The 22507-nt window shown below is 39.3% G+C and overlaps 1 long non-coding RNA gene across 1 annotated transcript in view; it reads left to right on the top strand.

Moving 5' to 3' along the window:
* LOC141984177 (uncharacterized) overlaps nucleotides 1-13306 on the top strand; it is a 73024-nt gene extending 59718 nt beyond the window's left edge. The window contains exon 3 of the long non-coding RNA XR_012638675.1: nucleotides 13186-13306. This is a non-coding gene — a long non-coding RNA (uncharacterized LOC141984177). The remainder of the gene's footprint in view (nucleotides 1-13185) is intronic.
* Nucleotides 13307-22507: the final 9201 nt, after the last annotated feature.

The raw sequence follows: 22507 nt of genomic DNA, 5'->3' as shown, positions 1-22507 counted from the left end.
AGTTCCACTGGTTGAGAATTTGACTACCTGATTCGTGATTATTGATATGATTATTGAAAATAGAGGTAGAATGATAGGTTGTTTTCCATGTGGATAGCTCTACAGAGATGCACAAAGAGGAAGGCTGCTCACTACCGTTGCGCAAACTGTAAACGTTAGCAACAAAAGGACCAAGTAGGTCACCCCCTGGATTCAGTAGTGTCCTGTACAATAATAGCAATGTTATAATAATGATGATAATAGTACAATTATTATTATTTATGTAGTGCCCAAAGCATGCTAGGAGCTGTAGAGGAAGTAAGAAAAAAGGGTCCCAGTAGAACCTATGGCCTGAATGGAGCACAGGCAGACAAAGAAAGAAGACAGACTACAATAAAAAGCAGTGGTGCATAGTAGTGTATGTCCTGTTAGATACACAATTTTTTGATAGATTGATGTATTCTTCCCTATTTCCTTCCTATTATGAACAACATTTGGTCAAGGGATGAGAGCAAAAGTTTAAAGGGGCTGGTGGAGACAAATGTGTTTTCAGGAAAGATTTGAAAGAGGAGAGGGTAAAGGTGTAACAGACAAGGTCAGGAAGAGCCTTGGAATCCCGATGTAAAGGGCCAAGTGGAAACTCCCAGAACCGTCAGCTGTGACAACAGGGATTTACAAAATGCCAGTTGGTTGATACTGTAATTTTATTTCCACAGGCAGTCCTGGCATGAGTAGTATCAAAATAGGGAGGGTTTAGTGCACCAAAATCTAGGTTGGATAATGATCACATTACTTACTAATTCAACCTACATCTTATATTAATTATTATTATTATTAATAATAATTTTATTTTATCTCGTCAGATTGTCTGACTCATGTTGAGCAGTGCCTTATTCCACAACTATCATTTACCTCATTGGGGCTTTCGTGGTGTGAGGTACTATTCAACGTGACTACAGTCATCTTGGTCTCAGAGCATTATTTCTTCTTATTATTAGCATTAATAAGGTTTACAAGGGTTAGGGAAGAAACAAACCAAACAAAAGAAGCAAAAATTCCACAAACAAACCGGCCCTATAAAAACACCAAGGAGGGTGAGAAAGGGACAGATACCAAAGAGAGAATATTTGATGCAGGGACAGGTGCAGTAATAGTATCATATGCCCCCACAATGCATTACAAGTATTTGTAATTGCATTGAAACCCTACATTAACAGCTTGAGCTTTGGCAAGCGACTCTAGGCTCAGAGCCACAGGGCTCCCTTTTCTCATAGTGTACCTCTCCTAAGCCAGCCTGGTACAATCCAGTGATTAGCAGCGGGGCTAGTGCAGCTGTTGTGGAGGGAGAATATAGTGATGATATTGATGACATTGCTCATTTCTCCTGTAGGCTTAGAAATGGAATGAGGATTTGCCTTTCATCATTGCATCATCCATCTTATGCAGTCTGGCCTAGGTGCTGGCACTAAGCCTGCTGCTACTAATTTTATTCTCTCTTGATCTTTTTTGCTTCAGCTGCTGTGACTAAAAATTTACTATAGTATTCATTAAAAAAAGTTTTGCTAATATTGAAGGGGGGCTTTTATAGCTGGCACCCTAGAACCAGACCCTCTAGAGTGCTGCCGGTTGCCAATTTGTTTTGTTAGCATTTGCTGTTTTGAAAGAGCAATCTGTTACATATTTCTAACTCTCTTCTAATATAATGTACTGATTATTCAGTAAACAATGCATTTGTATTGTGAGATATTTGTAGTTGCATGTTGTATGCTGAAATAATACATAAGGCCTTGAATAGATAAGAAATAAGATTTCAAAATTATTTTTATGTTTTGCAGGCCAAACAACATTAGAAGCCCACTTGTCCCTGATGGACTTTCAACTGTATTTTAGCATAGCTTTTAAAACTTGATTGTTAAACCACTGTAGATGTGGCCTAAAAATCCAGAGGAGAATCAGAACAATACCAACTGGTTTTTATTAAGAGTGAGAGATTAAATCAACTCACTGGACCTGAAATTGCATGAGTAGGTGAGGCAAAATTCCAGTTCATCTTAGTTCCAAAATATTCCTTCTCTCATTGAAGTGCCAGAGCAGGACAGGAGATCACAAACATCACATCACATCAGAACAAATGCTCATTGCCTGATCATGAACAGGACACTGTAATCTAGTAACTGCTGAGAGCTTTTTTAAACAAAAGAACTCTTGTATGGGCTGTCACTTACTTTACACCAAACCAAAAAATAAAATTAAATTAAAATAAAAATCTGAGTATACAGAAATTGTAACTGTAATAAGTAGATATGGGTGAATAATGCAAAATATGTTCTTGAAAATAGGCTTCAATTCAGCAGGCACATAGTCATGTCCTTGACTTTAAGAATATGAGTAGTCCCAGCCCTATTCAGCAAAATATTTAAGCATGTGATTAAAGCTGAACACATAATTAAGTACTCTGTTGAGCTGAGGCCACAGTCACTTGAATTTTTCAATCAATCCTTGCATCTCTTTTGTGATAGTTTGCTTCGAATATCTAAGCAACTAGTCCTTATGGCCACAAATACTGACAAAAGAATATTCCAAAGTTGCACGGGTGAATATGCATGGCAGGCAAACTTTCCATTATTTGCATGTGCAAGTAACTGCAATGGAAGTACTTGTGCATCAGTACAGTTAGGAAACTGAAATATACCCCATGTCTGATCTGCCCAGTGATGGCCGAACAACATGGCTTGGATTGCAAGCATGTTGATTCCTAGAATAATGATAATACAAAAATAGAAACAATTCAAACAGTTAAAAAAAAATTGGTGAAGCTGTGATCTGCCGTTGGAAATGCCACCAGCAGAAAAAAGGGGCTACATTAATCTGGTAAGTGCTGTGTTGGGAGTTATTTGCTCACTTCTTGTCACTAGTTACTTTAACAATTGTGTTTGCTTGACATGGTTATGTGGTGTATAGAATCTAAGTGAAAGTTGCCAAACTATTCTTATTTTATTATTACTGTTCTCTTTTGTTGTTTATGACTTTTGTTGTTGGTTTCAATACACTTGATGCTGGGTGTGGTGAGCTGAAGCCCTCGCCCTGGGAGGAGGAATTCTCTATATCCCTTAGGTTACCAGCAGTGGTTACTACTCTTTTTCCCCAGGCTGCTTGAGTACCTTTCTGCTGCTTGTGTATTTAAGTCTGTTTTGCAAAAATAACATCAGGAGAGTGCACTGGACAATCCAAATCCTGCTTAGCTTAGTTTCATCAATTGTTGTTGTTTGTGTTGCTTAGGGTACCAAGGCGTTGCTGCTGCTGGCTTTTCCTTTCTGAGCTGCTCTAAAATCTGCTATCCACTCCTCCCTCCCCCCGTTGTAATACTGTACATAGAAACTAAATGAATTATTGCCAGATGACCCAAGAAGACTTGCTGGCATATCTACAGTGTGTTCCCCCCTCCCCTGAAATCCTTCTGTAGACCAACAGCAATGACATAAACAACATCAACAAAACACTTTCATCTGTACTTACATGTGTGTTCAGTTCATATTATCAATAATGACCCCAGCATGGGGCATTTCCTGGGTATTATGACCTCTTGAGGTAAATGGATGAAGACTATGCTGCAGTTTATGGTATCAGCTCCTTCCAGCTAGTACTTAATGCTCAGGAAATGCTCTGAGAACTTGCATATTCAATTGTGAAAATGATTGCTAATCACTCTTTGTACTATATGACCTAATCCACTTAGCAACATGATCACCAGATCCTGAACCATTTAAAGTTAACAGGAGCTTTGCAATTGGCTTCAATGAAAGTGCTAGGGATGTGCACAGAAATGCATAAATGAATTAGCTTAATTATATATTTTACAAATATTTTAGGAGCTCATTAAAATGCCATTATACTATCACCACTGAACTTCAGCTGGAGTGCTGAGTGTCTAGATATTTCAGATACAGTTCTTTTCTTTAGAACTGCTGATGCATGACTATATGGATGGGTAGGCAGAAAGACAGGAGATTTTTTTTTGTACAGACACAAACTGAGATCAAAAAGAAAAGGAGTACTTGTGGCACCTTAGAGACTAACCAATTTATTTGAGCATAAGCTTTCGTGAGCTACAGCTCACTCAATAAATTGGTTAGTCTCTAAGGTGCCACAAGTACTCCTTTTCTTTTTGCGAATACAGACTAACAGGGCTGTTACTCTGAAAACTGAGATCAGTGGTTAAACAGCTATTGAAATATTTTTCCAGACAGCTCTCTGGTTTTAGGTCTCTTTGATTTTGTTCATAACCTTTTTTTTTAACTGCTCAGAACCCTCTAGACTTTCTGTGTCATAAAAATAAATTACGAGTCAGATCCTCAGCTAATGGAGATTGACATAGTTCCATTGTTTTCAGTGGAGCCATGTCGATTTATACCAGGTGAAGTTCTGGCCCTGTATTACTAGGTCTAGACTGTGTCATGTAGTCACAGCTCTGAGTAGGTGGTGGATTAGCACAGTCCTTGGGGAGGCTTGGGCATGGATTGTGCTTCCAGATGACAAAATCCCTCTCCAAGCTCCTCAGTACACACGGGGTGTGTGGCACAGGCCCTACCATCCCCTTGCATGGGGCCCTCAAGGAGCTTGATTCACTACTGTTACTGGAAAAGTTCCCATAGACTTCAGTGGGCACTGCATCAGGCCCAAGGTGTCCTTTCACTTTCTCTACCCCTTGTGTCACATGTATGAATCAGGGACCTTATTATTTATTTCCTGCATGAACAGCAGAAATGAAATGGCGCTTTGCAGTGAATATCACATTAGGCCAGAGTTACTCGTATGAGAATGTTGCTAACAAGGCTGTACAATATTTACTGTAATCAGCATTCTTGGGGTCTGGGCACTTTTAGTTCAAAAGATACCCCACATGTTAAAGCAACATTCTAAACAGAGTAGAGTGAAGACATTTTTTGTAACATGAAGCTTTATATTCCCAAGGAAGACCTTTTTAAATGTGTTTTCATAATAAATATCCATCCTCCTTAAAATTCTCAGATGTAATCAGATAGACAAAGCTACTGAAAAGCAGCTGCTCGGCATAATTGACAAATTAAGCCTAGGCATGCTGTAGTGCTATTTTTTCCCCCAGTGACATGTTTCACTATCTCTTATTTTAGCTTCTTCAGGTTTGTTTTCCATTCTTTCATGGAGAGAGCACCACCAGAGAATCATCAACCGCATATGCATGTGGTTAACATGCATTTGTTCCACTTTTACAAGACATTTATGACTGAAAACAGATTGTGATTTCTAAATACTCTTCGACTCACTGAAATCTCAATAAAACTACAAACTTGTGTTTGCACATTCCTTTTCCTGAGCCCCATTATCTTTACACCAGCATATTATTTTTACTACTGAGTTCTGCTAGAGGACAGATAGCCACTACTTGCTCAGATCAGTGTTTCAGATAAAGAAATCAGTTATTTCAATCAAACTTTGTTACAGAGCCTTAAAGGCAAAGGACACAGTTCATTGCTTCAGCACTCTTATGAAAAGCGTCCGTTGCACAAGCTTATATCCAGTCTATATCCATTATCTAGAATGAACCGATGAGGGGGAATCTGGAATGAGGAGCAGCTATGTGGTTTGGGTAGAAAGGCACAGTGCTTCTAAACGAAAATAAGTTAGTTAACTCTTTAAATGCTGGCATTTTCTTGAAATGAATGTTTAGAAAAATTATGGCCAGAGTCAATACTTAAGGTAGCACTGGTGTTTAATTTCTAAAAAGGAATTTTTTGATGGTTATAATTTTGTCAAAACTTTGTCTTTTGGGTGGAAAGTGGTTTATTTCAGCCTAGTTTAATATTCTTGAGAATTAGTAGATCATGATATTACAGACACTCTATAAGGACTAGTTTACTGAACATATAAGCAGTGAGATCTTGGATAAATTTTGACTTTTAGTTGTGGTGCCTTTCTTAGACGCTGTGGAATTACAAACTTCGTTCCCTTTCCCGCCCCCCCGGTTTGAGTCTCATATTGAATAATTTCATAGGTACAGAGCTGCTGCCTACATGATATATCTGTGCAAGCAGAACAAAAACATTGCCTAGTAAATGCTTAAGAAAACGCATCTGGCCAACATTGTGGACTTTGCCATAGTCGAATACTAAGGATAAACAGGGGAAAACGTCATGAAAATCAATATGTTACCATGAAACATTTTGGCTTCGATGGAACTTACATATCTCACAGTGCAATATGTAAATTACTAGTGCATGTGAGAACATATTGAATTTTTTCATTGAAAAAATTCAATATGTTCTCACATGCACTAGTAATTTACATATTGCACTGTGAGATATGCCAGTTTCACTATGATGCACACATTTTAGGATATAACATTTTATTATTTGATGTAAGTATTTGATATTAGAAGTTTTGAATTATGTCCCCAATTGTACCTCTTTGACAGTAGTTGCATAAACCATGTGTTATAGGGAAGGCTGTCCTGGAACACCCCTTTCTGGTCAGGAGTGGCACTGCAGGTGAGCCCTACCTTGATTTCCCTCACCCACATATAAACAAGTCCAGACAGACCTTCAGGTGCCAAAGAAAAAAGGGCAACACAAAATATAATGGAAACCTTCATCCCAGCATCCTAGCTGGGAGACAGAGCCAGTCTTAGTTTATCTGTCCCTCCTGAGTCCACTGTTTGTCTCTGTCCAGGCCCTTTACCAGCAATGTTTCTCTCAAATCAGGTCCTTTCCCCTGGAGTTAGGTCTCTTTCCAATACTTGGAAGTAGAATACTTCTTTGGAGCCAGGGTTCTGAAGAGATCTGTCAACTGCAGCATATTCCCAGGGCGGTACATAATTCCTAACATGCTGGGCTTCCTGCCATCGTTCAGAAGATCCCTTTGCAGAGACCAGGCCTTCCTGGATGGTTGCCTTCTTCAGCTTTCCCATTAGAAATCTCCTCTCTCTAGGAGAAACTCCTAGACTCCCTGCTCTGGTGGGCTTTCTAAAGGGTTACCTGTCTCTTGGAGGACACGCTCTAGGCTCACTGCTCCAGGAGCATACCTTCCAAGCTCCCTATACATAGAATCATAGAATATCAGGGTTGGAAGGAACCTCAGGAGGTCATCTAGTCCAACCCCCTGCTCATTCTGGTCAGCTCTCCTTCAGAGCTTCCTTGTGAGTGCCTTCTCTAAGGGATCTTGGCCAACCTTTTTACTAGCTCCAGGTGCTCATTTACTAATTTACCATTAAGCAGCCACCTGGGGCAGTCAGTTACCTCCAGATGGGCCTTCAGAAGGCAGCTGTGGGCAGACTGGGCCCTGATTCCCCTTAAAGGGGCCTTTCTCCCCGTGACACCCCATAGTTGCATGATGCCATCAAATTTCAAAGTGCTGTGTGTGACAACAGATATACTGTTTCTTTATATCTGTAACATGACATCTGGCAGGAAAAGGCTGGGGAAGATGGTAGGTGGAAATTTTACAGCGAAGCAGAGAGAAAGAAAGAAAGATTGAGAAAGAGAAGCTTTAGGGAGCACAGTGTTGCCTCATTGTAATAAAGTCAGTTCAGTTAGGCGACTGACTCTGTGATCTTTACCATTTTGACTTGACATCAAGTAGTGGAAGATACATAGTGACACGTAGCTGTGTAATCCCAATTAGCCTCAGAGTACTATGTAGTTCTACGGTGCCATATAGTTACATAGTACCACTTCAATGCCTGAGCTGTAAAGCAGTCCTACTGATGAAGAATATTTTCTCTGTTAACTTCCAATTGGTGACTTAACCTACAGGAAAAAGTAGCCTATTTTCATTGCTTGGTAATCAGGAATCTGTTTTATGGCGAGGTCTGAAAAGAGGTGAGAAATGTTAAAATGCTTTCATAAAAGGGATCCTTGAAAATATTTATAACTCATAACTAATTAGCAGATTTACTTGTAAATTCTCAGAAAAATGCATTCAGTACTCAAAGAGTAAGTGCTGTAATTTTGGTGTGGATATACTATATTATCAGACACAGCAAAGAGATTTAGTCCCTGCTTCAATTTCAAATCTCAACTGAACCTTAACTGTGGAGCCTTTGTAATAAAATCAACTTTGAACAACATCCAGTCCCTTTAAACTTTGGAATTGGAGCAACTGTACCGTCTTTTAATTTATAGACTGATCATTCTGAAATATTTAAACAAAGATTCCCATCACCACAACAGACATACAGTGAGAAATTCATTCCTGGTATAACTCCATTGATTCCAATTTTTTCCCCCTTACTAATGCTAAACAGCAGTAGATTTAAAGAGTGCAAATTTACCTGTGTGGATATTGATATTACATCACTTAATTCCATCAAACTACCCTCAAAAATAAATGCAGACCTAAAGCAGCACGTCCTTCAGCACAGGGGTTCATATATCAATTTCTGAGATTATCCAGCCTGGAGTTTGTTTTCAAAGACCAACTAGTCTTACTGTGAGATGTAAAATACAAAAACATGCAGTGGCATTTATTTCTCTGATCAATCTGTTTAAGTGTCATCCTGTGGACACAGTTGTTTATCAGAAAGCAAAAGGTTTAAACTTAAATTCTGGGGAATGAAGGACTTCTTCAAGTCACATCACCAGTGAGAAGAATGAAATGGAAAATTGAAGTTACAGGATAATAAGGACTGAGAGATGGCAGGAAGTTATGACAGGATGAGTAGGAAATTAAGTTTTTTTGAAGCCACAGAGAGCTCCTGGTTAAGGGTATGTAAAATGGCCTCTGTAATGGCAGTGCTATTAAATGTAATTTATATATTAATATTATTTTTTGTTTTATATAGTTCCATACCAACCTTTTCTTAAAAAGCCCAGTCAATCAATAAATGCAAGGAAAATGTGACTTCAGCAAGTAACTCAGGCCCGTAACAATAAACCAGCCAATAACTCAAAGACTATTTCATCCTCTTCAGAGGGATGTCCCTCGCAAAACATCTCATCTATTTGGAACACTTAACCGTCCACAAATGCCGGAGAAAATAGTTGAGCTTTTCAGCATGCCCTGAAAGTGAACTTATTCAGGTAACTTTGAACCAACATTGGGAATGAATTCAAAAGCAAGAGCCAAAAGCTGTCAGAAGCTCATTCTCCTGTAAACCATGGGGCCTCCAGATCAAGCACCTCTGCTATTTGTAGCTCAGTTGTCTAGATATTGTGAGATTTATCTAACCGCAACCTTCTCAAAACTGTATCCAAAAAGGGAAGTTTCAAAACTAGTCAATAATTAGCCAGATTGTCTGTGTCAAAACATAGTATCTTGAGCAAAGACCATACACAAGGAGAAGGAACTATCTATCTTAGATATGTATATGGCCCTTCCATTACAATAGCATCTGATCACCTCACAATTGTCAATTTTACCTCACAAAAATCCCATGAAATAGGGAAGTACTATGATTATCCCAATTTTACCTGTGAGGAACTGAGGCACGGGGAGACTGTGACTTCCCCATAGTCACACAAGAAGTCTGTGGCAGAGCAGCAAATTGAACTCAAGTTTCTCAAGTCCTCTGTTAATGACCAAACCCCTGGACCATCCTTCCTTTCAAGAGGCATTTGAGGGGCAAATGGGGCTAAACCCCATCTATTAAATGACCTCTCCTTTATTTCTTTAAACAAGCATATTCCCTTTGTGGCATGCCTTGTTCTTCACCTCTCTCTCCAGCAGCATGATAGAATAGCAGGTGCGGGGATAGGGAGGAGAGAAGGAGCTGGCATATGCTAGGCCTTCCAATGCAGTGCCACAGAATGCAGTTGGAGGAGGTAGGGATGGCAGCATCTATGGCATCTCTATAGCACCATATAGTCAATGGGACTATTAGTGGAGTAAAGTAGCTCTAAACATGAGTGGCCTGTCAGGTTCTTGATTATTACTATATAATAAATAAGTTGTTATTATAACAACTATTATTATTAAAAACATTTATTTAAGCACTACTCAACTTGAGTAAGGGTGGCAGATTCTCTTGTTCGTAGTCCATTTGAATAATCAAAGTGGAGGACACATTATCTTTCCATAGTTCACTACCATCGATAAGATTTTTCTGAACTAATTTTCTACAACTTGCATTTTTCTTGTGTAGTCACTTTACACTCTTTCCATATTAATAGAGGGAACCTGGAATCTCAATCTTATCTAAGAAAGGCACTTAGAGCGTCGGTTGTTATGCTGTTAATCTTGCATCTTTACATGCAGTGCTGCCATACAAATTCCTATTATCCTATTTTCTGAGAATGTTTCCGGTTTACTGCCAGTAAGAAACAGACAATACCATGTGCTGGTCCAATTCCTTGGTTTACTCCGTAAAACTTTACCCATATCCTGCGGTGGCTGTTGACTTTTTTGACAGGCAAGGCACAAATCACAAAATAGTTATTTCCACCACTGCCCAATATGAAATGTAATAGCTATTAAAAGCATATGTTATTTATAGTGAAGAAGCAGCAGGCAGACCTGAGAGCTGGGGCTACCAGTGTGGGCTCCTCCTGTGCGGGAGGGGACTGGGAAGGCACAGGGAGCAGGCCCATCCTTGCCCCCTGCAAACCCTTTGCAGTTTAGGCTTAACTGCAGTGGCCTCACCAATCGGTGGTTACCACAGCAACAGCCCTATAATTTGACTCCAGGGTGTGGTAAATTGCCAGGGTAACAAGGCAGCTTCATGGAGCACTATTAGCTATGTCAAGATTTGAGCCTCGCACACCACATTTTTCAAACTTTTTGGGGTCGCATTTCCCTACCGGAGAGAACGAGCCGTGACATGTAAATCAAATCACAGTTTGTACCTTAATCAGTATATATTTATCAGTTAAATACAAAGAACATGAAAAATTTATTTTGTAGTTTGGGGGAATTTTTGGTTAGTCTGGGCCTGACTTGACTGGGCTGATGAGCTGCCACTTCCCATTTCTAGGTTAAAGCCAACCATGTTGTTTTTCCTCCGAAAAACCTGAATCTACTTTTAATGATAGTTTTCAATTCTTTTCTTTCATTAGATAAAATCTCCGCTTTATTACTACTACTGTACTAACAGCAATGTAATTTTCCATGATTGGATTGTATTAATTATACTACCATATATTAAAGAACATTTTAATTTTCAATGGAGCCGGTCACATTTTTTTTGATGGAACAGTTTTCTGTCGGAAAATACATTTTCATTGAAATAGAAACATATTGTGAGAGCACATTGAATTTGACTAAATTTTTGACAGGAAAAAAGTGAAAATGAATGGTTTCGACTTTCTTGTTTCATTTTGATAATGCTGTTGAAACATTTCACTTTGATAATGTTGAAACATTTTGCATTATATTTGTTCTCTTATGCTCCTGATCTCCTTTGGAAAGTGCTTTGAGATCTAATGATGGGAACCATTCCATAAGAGCTCGGTATTATTACCATTATTATCCCCTGCCCACAAATATAGGACATAATATTTAATATTATCAAAACAGTTTTACCTTATTGAAATGAAACATTTTGACATTATTGAAATGAAATGGTTTGACATTATAAAAACAAAATGTTTCAATGGTTTTGAATAAAATTTTTTGGGAATTTTCATTCTGCAGGAAATTTCTAAATTTGGGAGTTTTGTCCTGATTTGGAATGAAAACAAAATTTTGAAATGTTGGCATTTCCCATGGAATGTAAATTCTGTTTTCCAACCAGCTGTAGTTTTCCATCAGATTAACCCTTTGAGAACCATTTTTGATATACATTTATCCCAAAATGAACATAGAAAAGAGGCAGCAAGGTCTAATGAAGCACATATAGGTCTGGGAGCCTGGCATTCTTGAAATCTAAGCCTGACCTTTCATTGACTTAGGGCTTGTTTACATGGTGCATTAGTCTGAACCTTAGGGGTGGTAAGTTCTAGTGTGCACTAGTGTGTCTTGCACAAATTGGTCTGTGGAGCCAGCCAGCACACACTAAAAGTTCCCTAGTGCACATGAACACTGGAAATGGGACTACATTAATGAGCACTAGGGAAGTATTAGTTCATATCAGCAGGGTCCACACAGGCCACTAGGTGCAAGACATGCTAGTATGCACTAGAATTTACACCTCTCTGGTGTGGACTAATGCACTGCACAGACAAGCTCTCACTGTGTGTGCATAAATCACTTAAGTGTTTTATCTAATTTCTCCCAACTATAAAATGGGCATAGTAATACATACCTATGCCCCAGGACCATTGCGAAGATTAAACAGTTAATGTTTGGAAAACTCTCTGAAGAGTGAAATATTCTAAGGCCAGAAGGGACCACTGTGATCATCTAATCTGACTTCTTGCATAATACACGCCATAGACTTCTCTGAATTAATTCCTGTTCGAACTAGAATATATCATTGAGAAAAATATCTAAGCTTGATTTAAAAAATTCCAGTAATGGAGAATCCACCTCAGCCCAGGGCAACTTGTTCCAACAGTTAATTACCCTCACTGTGAAAAATGTGCCCCTTACTTCTAGTCTAAATTTGTCTAGTTTCAGCTTCCAGCCAGTGGATTGTGTTATACCTTTGTCTGCTAGACTGAAGGGCCCTCAATTATCAAATTTGTATCCCCCAGGTAGGTACTCAAGTTGTTGAGCATTTATAAGAGTGCTAAGTATTAGGAAATCTGACCTGTAAAAATCCAGTAGTCTATCTAGTTGAGTAAGCCTTTCTCCAACATTGGCTAGTACCACAAGTTTCAGATGAATGTGCAATGATCTCAAAGTGGGCAATTTTGGAATAACCTGTCTATAAGAAATTTCTTCCTAACCCCATTCAGTTAGAGGCTGGTTTATGTCAGGAGGCAGTTAGGTTTATATTCCTTCCAAATTTATTAATGTAATCCTGTCTAATGTCACTGTGGATGGTTACATTGTCTATGTAAATGGCCAATCATTTCTTAAATTCTTTTGGCCTCAATGATGTTTTATGGCCACGAGTTACGTGAGCTAATTATGTGTTAAAAAGAATGTTTTCTTTTAATTTGTTTTAATTTTGCTGCCTTTCTGTTTCATTGATTGTCTCCTAGATTGTGCATTATAGGAAAGGGTAGCTAGAAACATTCAATTTATCTACTTTTTACCGTTATTTTACAATTGTCTGTCTTGTTCTGTCTTATTAGTTGTACAGGTTTGGAAAATATAAGCTCCTCTGAACTCTAAACTGTTAACCTTTTCTAGACTTGATCTCAAGCAGAAGAGTTCTAAAGTTCTGAACCATCTAAGGTGTTTTATCCCCACTTCTGGTTTCCATTTAAAACAAGAATTGTTGATATACCATGTGGAAAGCTGTTTTGATTGCCATGACAGGAAGCAGGAGGGCTGGAAATGTCACAAGACAGTCTGTTCTCACAACATTTCCAGCGCAACTGAGCACACTCAAGAGGTTACTTTGAATAGTTCAGATGTGGTTCGGATAAACATCCAAACTTTTGGATACTTACTAAACTGAGTATGAAGGCTGAAACTTTTGAGGTTTGCCTGGCACTGATACTGAAGTGCTGTGAAATCTAAATAAAACAAACTGATACACCAGCTTCCATGGAAGAATGACTCTTGGATTGAAGCTCACTTAAATCACTGAAAATCAAGAGTAATGCCAAGGAGATCACTAGAATTACACTGGTCTGAAACCGTTGTGCAATCAAAATCAGGTCCTGTGTGTGGCAGAGTGACAAGGTGTATTGGAGTGACATCATGTGGGACAATGCCTTTTCATGTAGATTGTCACAGCCTCTACTTGGCCACACAGGGATTAAAGGTTTTCTTCCCTTCAACTTCTCTCCTGCTTGATTCTGCTCAGATTGTTACTCTGGCCATGGGAAGAGAGCCGGGGTTACTTGCCTAAGACTCATCACTCCAAGCAAGTGCAGGCATGGAGGGAGGGGAAAGAGGTGAGGAGCAGGAAGGTTCTTGTTAACTAGAATGTCTGGCTGGGTGCACAAGAGGGAGCAAACTGCTCCGTGAACAAGTGTGAAGTAACTTCATCCTTCTCCACATCCAGAAAGGAAAAGGGGAGGAACAATGACTGCGCTACAATTTATTTTCTAGTCTGCTCTTACAGCGGAGCAGCGCCACGTGACTCCCTTACTCAGGGCATATTGTAAGTTGAAGATCTAGTCCTAAATAAACATTTCTGTTTTGTCAATACTGAATTGACATTTTCCCCTTGTGGTGATAGCTCGACTCTGAGAATGCGGCATCAGCACACGGAGGAATGGCAAAGTGTGTAAAGGTTCTGGAAATGATGGAGAAATATCAAGTAAAGAGCTAAAGTATGAGAATCTTTTCAGCTGGGGATACATTCCCAAGCCAAAATTGAGCATTAAAGCTCCAGAACACCTGCTTATATAGGCAAAGAAATCCACACTGAGTGTTCTGCTTCTGTGAAAGAGATTCTTTTCTTCCCCCACCTCCCACTCTCAATACTGCTTCATTTCCCAGCAAAGGATAGTAGGCTAACTCCTCATCAGAAGCCTGATCCAAAGCCCACTGAAGTCCATTGAAGACCATGGGAGTCTTCCCATTGGCTTCAGCAGGGTTCGGTTCAGGTCCAGGTCCCTGGTGTAAAATGTCATAGCTTCATAGACGTACTTGTGTTGGAGTGGCTGTATTTTTTTCCAGATGTGCCTTGACATTTCCATTTCCCATAGACCTAAGGCCAGACATCTGATTTTATTCATGCAGCTCCTTAGCTTTGTGACTGCAAAAGGGATGGACAAACAGATTTGTGTAAGACAAGAATCAGCACACACCCTTGCCTAAAACTTGAACTGCACTAAAACTCGTTCTTCTTTGGAGTTTAAAAAAGTTGTCGACTTTTAAAAACTAAAATTGTTTATGCTTGTGTATCCTCTGAAGTTCTTCATTCCAACATAGACAAAATATGGAAGTGCTGCTTTATCATGAAGATGACTGTTCTTGTTTTTTGGCATTGCTGGAATTAGGAAGTACTCATGAAAAAGGTTGTTTACAGGAGATTTCTAGACCACTTATGATTTGGTTAAGTGTTTAGGTCTTACTTCTACAAAGTCAGTGGAATTACACTAATATGCATCAGATAAAAATAAGATCAGAATCAGGCCTCTAAGCTTTTCAGGTGGTTATGTCAACCAAGCCTTTGAATCTTTGTCATTCACTCTTTTGAATATATTTATGACCTCAAAGAACTGACTCATACTCACTTTGATCAGTCTGGAGATTTTGAGCCAGGTACAGCTAACCACACGTATGTGCAACAATGGCTTACAGTGCAGCATGGCATTCCACTAATCCTGCTGCAGCCTTTGCACAGGGCTATTCCCACTGGGCCACAGTAGAGCATTTTCTAGGCTACTCTAAGGGTCTGTCTACACTGTAATCTGAAGTGTGATTGCAGCATGGGTAAACGTACCTCTGCTAGCTTTTCTCATGCCAGCACGGCTAAAAATAGCAGTGTAGATGTGACGGCACTGACTGCAGTGCGGGCTAGCAATGTATGTATCCAGTGTTCTGAGTGGGCTTGTACCGCCCACACGGCTGCCACTACCCTGCTATTTTTAGCTGTGCTAGTGCTACCCAGGCTGCAATCACACATCAGATTGCACTGTAGGCATACCCTGATGCTGAGCTACAAATGGCCACAGAGAACAGAAAATGTCGCCAAGGATAGGCATATGCCCCTTTTCCCCTGCTATCCCCTTTTCCCCCCAGAATGCCAGTGGTAGGGAGGGGAAGTGGCATAGGAGCCCTCCCCAACCAGGGCCAAATATCACTGCGGATATGAAATGAAGTGGCCACACTGCTTTGCAGAACCTGGCCCTGTATATTTTAATTCCTACAAAGGAGCTGTAATTAAAAACGTTTTGTTTCATGTGAGTTTAAAACAGTCTAAACTGAAATAACTCATCCTATTAAACTATTAAGATGGATTTTTTTTGTTTCAATAGAAGAATTGAGATGATGCAGTCTACATGGAATGCAAACCATGCCACTAAATGGCAAATTATATGGAAATATGCCTTTCATCTTAATTATAGGCTGGACAGGGGAATGCATTATATTCTCTCATACATATGAGCAAACTTTCCCAGGGTATTTTTCTTTTACATTTCTGACTCTTATTTGGTTGAAAACTCACCCATGTGATCAAGCACTGTCTGCCTTTCCATAATAAGGCTGAAAATATTTAGAAAACATTTTCTTCAGCATTGTCAGAAAAGGTCTAACATGGACTGGGATATTAAAAGTCACAGCTTTCTGTTTCTTCATTACTCTTCTTCAGCTTTGCCCATGGTTCCATTATTTTATTGGCCACTTGATTTTAAGTTAATTATGAAAAAATTCTCCCATGTAAGTAATGTAGACGTTCTATTTGTAATTCAAATGCTTATCACTCCTGCTTCAGAAGCTTTAGTTGTCTTATACCATAGAATTTGTCTTTTGGGTTTGAGGTAAAACCAACATCTTGTGCTTGGGTTGAACCCTGCTCACCTTAGGTTCTAAGGGGACTGGAAGTCTTGATTCTTGCGTCCTGGACTAATTCCATTTAAGAAACATTTTGACCCCCGAAAATTCTCCCTACAACTTCAGTCGGATAGGGTACCATTTAGTTGTGAAATGTTGTGGGCAGGCGAGGTGCAGTGTTAAATAGTTGCAGACTCCCAGGTAACTGTATGTCAGTGGTGGATGGAAATATTTGTCCAGCTACATAGTTGGCAAAGCACTTTGGGTTCCTTCACGAGGATAGGTACTATATTACTATTACATTGTTAGTCTAAAATACATTTTGTACATGATAGTGAACATACACAACAATTCTCTTCAGGGACTATAGGTCAAGGGTGTCAGGAACATTGGGCCAGGTTTTCAAAAGAGTTCAGCACCCAAAGCTCCCTAACAGGCACCTCAATAAGCCAGCAGCTGCCATTGTTCTTAATTGTTCTCCCTGCATTTAAATGACCTCATGGGAGCTGAGAGCATTTGAAAATCCAGCCCTAATTACAGGTGCTGATGACTTTTGAAAATCTGTCCCATTCTGTTTTAATTTTTCAAAGGGGGAGGAGGCTGTGGGTGACTGGCTCCTCATTTTAAAATTTGTCTTGTGATGGTAGAGTTCATTTCAGTGCTCTATATGGAAGCCCTCAGTTTGTCCAGTGGGGAAAGGCTATTGGAAAAGAGGTGATTTTTAAGGTGATTAACATGTATAAATAAATTGGCAGATGGGTATTTAAAACAAGATCTTTAGAGCTGAATATAATGCTAACAGTAGAAGCAAATCAAAATATGAGGAACAATGCAACTGAACTCAAAGAGGATTTGGATCATTTCAGATGATCCGAGGCAGCAGGTGGTAAATACAGTTCAATCTGAGCACATAAAAAGTAATTTGTCTGCAAGCAAGAAACTGATGCAGTGAATATTGTACGTGCTAAATTAAATAGTCATCCAGCACAATGCTCTGGAAAAAGACCTGGGAGTTATTGTGGGAAAATAATTGAATCCAGCAGCACAGCTGTAGTAAAACAAAACAAGAAAGGCAAACAAAATGCCAGGTTGCATTAGTTAAGGGAAAGAAGGCAAAGGCAATACTATTTCTGTATTAGCTGTTTGTTGCACCCTAACTAGCGCACTGGTCATTGTGCTACGGGAAGGATATTATTGCCTTGGAAAGGGGAGGAAAGATGAGACCAGGTCTATAGAATGTAAGGAACGGTTAAGGACGGAGGACACATTCTCAATGGAAAGGAAGCTTTGAGAAGACTCACTGAAAGTGATCCATATTAAGAAAGGGAGAGACAGAAAGAATAGAAATACATAGTCCTGTCTGGTAAAGTATTCCAGAACTATGGGTACCATCTTAAAATTAGGAAACAAGGAGTAAATAGTGAATTCAGGCAGAACTATAACAGGTAAACAATAACAGGCATACAGAGCCAGATCTTGAGATGGATTTAATTGGTTATTGAAGTCAATGGAACTACACAGATTTACACCAGCTGTGGATCTGTCCAACAGAATAAACCATGAAGGAAAAAGCATTAACCGGCTACATATGAAGTGATGTAATAACAGGAGGTGTTGTAGCAGGGATATGATATGGCTACTACTAGTAATCCATCCTGCTACCTCTGCACTCTGGGGACAGAGAACCTCAGAGGAAGGCAATTATTGACCAATCCCCATTATAGCAGCAGAAATCTCAGGGAGGAGGCTGCTGGTGGCCCACTACATTCCTAACTATAGGAATCCTCCAGCTGTAAGATGTTAATGGTCTATGCCACACTACCTGGAAGCAGGAGCTCTCCTCCTAAGATTCCCCAGTCTGCTCCTGAACCATCATCATTCCCATGAAACAGCTTTTCCCCTGAGAAATTCCTACTACTTTACCACATTTTGCTATCATCCCATTAAATCTGACATGCAAAACAGCCCAATACTTGTATCTAGGGGTCAGGAGAGCCAGTGCTTGTCTGGGAGACTTATATGGAACCCCTGGGACCTGCAGGAAGTAGTCTGATGAGTCAGTATTTGGCCCTGATTCCTCTGAGGCACTCATTTACAAATTTTTTAAATGGCATTTCTCTGGAGACTGATTATCCGTATGGCAGAAACATTCACCTTCAGAACTAATGTGGATATGTGGCATCATTAAAGAAGAACAGGGGATATTTTAAAGATTTGTTTGCCTGTATTATTTCTGTCCATATCGTCACAAGTCAACAACCGACTCACAACATGCAAGTCACCCATAATCACAGTTCAAGAAAATAGAGCAGACCTATTACCAAAAATAAATTAGTCTGAAACCAAGCAACAATAATAAAAATCCATGTTATTAAGAGCAAAGCCATAGGAAACGGGAAGGAAATAATTAGAAAGTGTTTTAGTAGTTTACCTTAACTGTTGTGATTATATTAACAGGATTTTTTTTCTTAAAAGCAGGCTCTATTAGAAGAGTAAAAACCTCCCAGCTGTGTGACTGCAAGTCAACTGAGAAGTTGTTCTGAGGCTCCGCAGTCAATAGCAGTTAGTGATGCAATCAGGGAACACGGCTGCAAATTCTAGGTGTAATAATGCAAGTCTACAGGGTCAGCCCATCTGTGGAAAGGAAGGAAAATATATTGTTGATTCAGCAATGTGGTTAGCACTTTCGGTAAAGACTGACCGATAGTGATTTATAACTTCAAATTCCTTTTCACACTTGTGTGAGAAACTGAACCAAACAAAATACAGACATTTAATATTGTACAGGATATAACGTTTTCAAGGAACTCTTGCATATTGGGTATCAGAATTCCATTTTAACGACACAGTGCTATGATATAAGTATTTAACATAAAGCAACGACCTATAAAGGAGAGATAGGATGGTCTTGTAGAAACAGCACAAGACTGGGTGTCAAAAGATCTTTTCCCAGATCTACCATAGGCTTTCTGTCTGACCGTGGGAAGTTACTTAGGCCCAGATTCAGCAAGATACTTGAGCATATGCATACTTTAATTACATGAGTATTCCCATGGACTTCACTGGGATTACTCACCTGCTTAAAGACAGGTTTCAGAGTAACAGCCGTGTTAGTTTGTATTCGCAAAAAGAAAAGGAGTACTTGTGGCACCTTAGAGACTAACCAATTTATTTGAGCATAAGCTTTCGTGAGCTACAGCATCCAATGAAGTGAGCTGTAGCTCACGAAAGCTTATGCTCAAATAAATTGGTTAGTCTCTAAGGTGCCACAAGTACTCCTTCACCTGCTTACAGTTACACACGTTTCACGTTGCTGATTTAGGGCCTTAACTTCTAAATGCTTCATTTTTACTATTTGTAAAATTGAGACGATAATAATTACTTACTGTTGCGAGGTTTAATTCATCAATGGATATAAAGCACATTGGGCTCCTCAGATGAAGGCAAAACAAAACAAAAGAAGTCTAATAAGAATAAACTTGCCAAATGTTATATATGAAATATAATGCAGGTGAAATAAAGTAAAAAAATTAAAATAATTTTATAGCCCTCACCCTAAATTTTGATAAATTGAGTTCATATATGAAATGTGGCTTACTCAATTGTGCTTATTTTGCTTAGGTACTAAAGTAACAGCTACATCCTAGATAGATATTGAATCTAGAATTGACTGTTCATATAGGTTTATTTCAGTTATCGTCTTACACTGTAAGCAAAGTAAGCCAAGACTCACTCTGGGACTTTCAGTGTATTGTAGCAGTGCCCTCATGGGATGACCTTGCACAGCAAGCTGAGGTGCTGTAGATTCACACTCCGGCTTGCCACACAGCAACTTGCCATGTAGACAAGCACTAAGAGGGAGATTCACAAGTCACTAGCTAGGAACATACAAATATTCATATATAGATGAGAAGTGTGATAGTACTGTTACAATGAGACATTTGATAACCTACAAATAATCAGAAGTTGCAGGCCAAAGAATTGCTGAAGAAAGATGGCATCAGTGCATAGCATCTGTTGTTCTAGGAATTGCACCATTGAGGAGAAACTTGATTTTCCCTCTTTAATCTGAATCAGTTCTAATATATTTTTTAAAAATAGTTACATGTGCTCAGCTTAAACATTAAGGGGGGAATAGCCCCTATATTGCAAGGGAATAAAAAAGGGAACGTAAGCTTATATATTCTTGGATCATTGTGCTGTTGATATGAACAATATCATGGTACTAATGTTGTATTTCATGTTGCTTCCAATATGCTACAGCAGGTGAAAACCATAAATCTAGCACTAAAACAATGTATTTCATCACTCAACAAATAATAATTCTAATATCGTCCAAAATGTTTACAAGGAATTTCCATTTTTTTCAACCTCACATTCCCCCATCTGTTCCTAAGTCTGCAATGCTCCTGAGTGCTCCTAACCAGCTGTTCAGTAAAACTTATGGAGTCTGGTTCTTTTAGTATTGTGTCTCCTCTTTACCCCCACATCAGTTACATAAAGGATCCATTTAATCTGTTCCTTTAAGAACCATGGTCATTTTCACAATGTTTAAATGTGTGTATCTGCAAATTAATCTCTCCTCATTTTTCAGCAAAAGTTTATTAGCGGATGCTTCAGGGAAGTCTTTTCTCACTGAGATGTAATTGTTCTTAGAATATATACCATACCATGGTAATTTATGAGCACATTCTGAGTTGTCATGACCAATTAAAACCAATCTAGAATTGTTAAATATGTTATCAGACTACATTGTTCTGATACAGTATCTTTGCTTTTTTGTTGTTTGTTCATTGGCTGGTTCACAAATGATAGTTATTTAGTATTATTTATTATACTAGTGATAAGTGACCCCAACCATGATTAGGGCTCCACTGTTCTAGGTACTATATCCAAGCACATAATAAGAAACAGTATCTGCTCCCAAATGATTTACCTTGTAAACAGACACGCCAGACAGAGAGTGGGAGGACAGAAGTATTTTACCTATGAGGAACTGAGGCACAGAGAGTCTAAGAGGCTTGCCCAAGGTTACAGAGGGATTCTGTGGCAAGAATTGAATGCAGATCACCAGAGTTCCAGTCCAGCATCTTAACTACAAGACATTTCAGTAATTCGCCATAGATCTCCCAGGCATTAGTATGAAGTAGTGAGATTGTTATCATATAGCAAAACTGTTTATGCGTCAAACTGCATTCAAAATGGTAACGCTGTTGGGTTAACAATAATGGGAGGGGAAAAGAAAATCAGAGGAGTTTGAAGAGGATATGGAACATTCGCACTGGATATCAAAAACTAGTTCACATGGGCTTTAAAATGGCTGGCCCAGGAGTGACAATGAATGCACTGTGGGGTCTGGAGAGTGACTCAGTTCAATACCCTGCTGATGGAGGCCCGCTGTGCTGAGACTTAAATGGACGTGTTTTGTCTCTGGGGAAGGTTGACTTCACTTCCATCAGAGGTAAGTGAATGGGATGGAGATGGCGGGTACTTGGCATTGGTGGGCTGGAGTGTCTGGAAAATATTTTGGGGACAAAATGAGTGGCTTCCAGAGTGTTGGGGTGCACTTCCAGGCATGTGAAAAGTCCAGTACCAGGAAAAATCTCAACAGCCACAAATCATCGCAATTCAATCGAACCTTTCCAAAGTCACGTCATTGTATTATCCAGCAAATCCAAAATGTGACCCTTTCATAGGCATTAATTCAAGGTCTAACTGTAATGTCAGACATTCTCTTTTGAAATAACATAGGAGAAATGGACTTTACCCAGAAAATCTTTTAATTTCACCAAAGGGCATCTAACAAATCTCATAGGCCACTTCTTTCATTTATTGGCACCCTGGGAACGTACATCTCGTCTCCATAGTTTTGGTGATGCCAGAGATAACAGAGGAATTGTGTATGCTGCTTCCTTGTACATGTCTAATGTGCTTTTTTTAGCCTGATTGCCAGAATCTCCTTAAATGCAGTTGAGCTCATTCAGGGGAGGCCTGGAGTTCTTAGGCCTTGATGTCAGTGTGCAAGCACTGCGGATGCTATGCTGGCCCATGACTCACA

The sequence above is a fragment of the Natator depressus genome, chromosome 3 (assembly GCF_965152275.1).
Source record: "Natator depressus isolate rNatDep1 chromosome 3, rNatDep2.hap1, whole genome shotgun sequence".
Lineage (NCBI taxonomy): Eukaryota > Metazoa > Chordata > Testudines > Cheloniidae > Natator > Natator depressus.
This window is presented reverse-complemented; position numbering and strand designations above follow the sequence as displayed.